Here is a 1926-nt window from a genome sequence, read left to right as displayed (position 1 = left end):
TCCGCCAGGTGTCGCCTATCTCGAAATTTGTAGCGATGGTTGGGGTGCTGCCGGCAGAGCACAGAGCCTTTCTGTACTTTCAGGCGCATAAAGCAAGGTATAATACCTAGTTAAAGGTAGAATTACGTGATTAAAAGTAGAAATTACGACAAATATAGAACATACTGATGGATTAATTGATTATATTATATATGTGCTCGTATGTTCAATCAAAAAGGCATCGGTTCAATCGATTGAACTCATAGAGTTTCTCACTGAGAAACTCTATGATAGAACTGATGTGTCCTTATTAATGCTTGATAGCAATCGTATTATTATAACAGCAGCACAAAAAAGTGTATATATTTAAGGAATTCTCAACTGTCGCTCAATAACATTCTGGGTTCCAGTTTGGCAATACTTGTTGTCAGGGCTCACGGTTTTGGTTTCGATCATTTTCGCGCGCGCTCGTAATGCAGGGAAGAAAAAAAGAGTACACTGTAGAAAAAAGCTAGGCAACTTACTGCCAGCACTCTATGACTGCCAGCATATTATTGTAGGAAACTCTAAGGAGTGCCAGCAAATGCAGCCGTAAAACTACAAAACACACACGCATACAAATCGGAGGACACCTAAGTACTTCTTACGATTTGTGAATACGAAAGCGCGTTGAGACGCTTGGAGCGTTTTGATTTGACCTTAACGAAACCGATGACGAAGCGCAGTTAGAACGAAGGCGAGAGCTTGCGCGGACAAGGAAGGCGCGGATAGCACAGACTTCCGAGAGCGAGGGTAACGGGTCATTGCTGCGATGCCCTCCCCCCTCACGCAATACCGCGGCAGCAGGTGTACCTAAAGCCCCTACACCAGCTTCCGCTATTGTGGAGGGGCTTTTAAAAGTTCGATTTTGCCCGCTTTGTTCCGTCGAGGCTCGAGCCAGCAAACGCGAGCCAGCGTCACGAGCACCTGGCGTCGCAGCCAATGGGGATTTAGGCGTCGTTTTGCTGCTACAGACACCGGACGCCGGCTTTTTCGCTCAATGAGGCAGTTGACGCTTCCGAATCAATAAATTTTTTTGTCATTGCTCGTCGCATTCATAACTGTGTCACACCATGACGTGCTAATTTAGAATGACTGGGCAATGTATCGTTCTAGGCTACAGGTGTCAACTGCCTGCGACCAAAACTGATTACGGCGGTCGTCCAAGGTTGCGTCGTTACAAACAACAGGGCCAACTAGGTTTTCCTTCATAGGCATAGGAAGGTAATTGCCTTAGAGGAGGAGCAAGGTACTTGATCATTTTCCAGTATGACCTGCCCGAAAGCCTTCCAATCAAAGCACAATGTCACCTACAAGAGCACTATCAGTCGGTAAGCAATCCACCAAATAAAAAACGATAGGGGGAGGAGGTACCACATGGGGACTGCGACAAAAGCAAATTTAAATCACTGCTTCTTCTGTTTAAATAAGAGGAAAGAAAAAGAGCAACTCGCAATAGAACCAGGACATTCATCCGTTATGCAGGTAATTTCGTTGCAGAGGCATTCATTGTAGAGGCACTTGACTGTACAGAGACATGCATATTTCGCTTGAAGTGTTCAAAAGATTTCACACTTACCACTGCACAATTGTCGTTAAAATTTTGCAGAAAGATCATGTTTTCAAGTCTGTGTCGTTCAGTGTAATGCTTTGCACAGTTAATTGCCTGGTTGTTAAGAAAAAAGTGCAAATTTGCCTTTCTTTATGGGGATGCAAGCTGCTGCCACAGCGGTGCAAGCATAAACATTTATCACCACCTGCCGGCAGCTACAGAAAGCATTTCAGGGAGGGCTGCCATGCATTCCAGAGGAGCGGGCAACATGCGTCAACCCTTCTCGACAGGATGCTTTATTCAGCTGCTGGCAGGCAGCGACACAAGTTTATGTTTGCGCCGTTGTGGCAGCAGCT

The sequence above is a fragment of the Dermacentor variabilis genome, chromosome 4 (assembly GCF_050947875.1).
Source record: "Dermacentor variabilis isolate Ectoservices chromosome 4, ASM5094787v1, whole genome shotgun sequence".
NCBI classification, from domain to species: Eukaryota; Metazoa; Arthropoda; class Arachnida; order Ixodida; family Ixodidae; genus Dermacentor; species Dermacentor variabilis.
The sequence above is the reverse complement of the archived record's forward strand: the minus strand, read 5'-3'. Positions refer to the sequence as shown.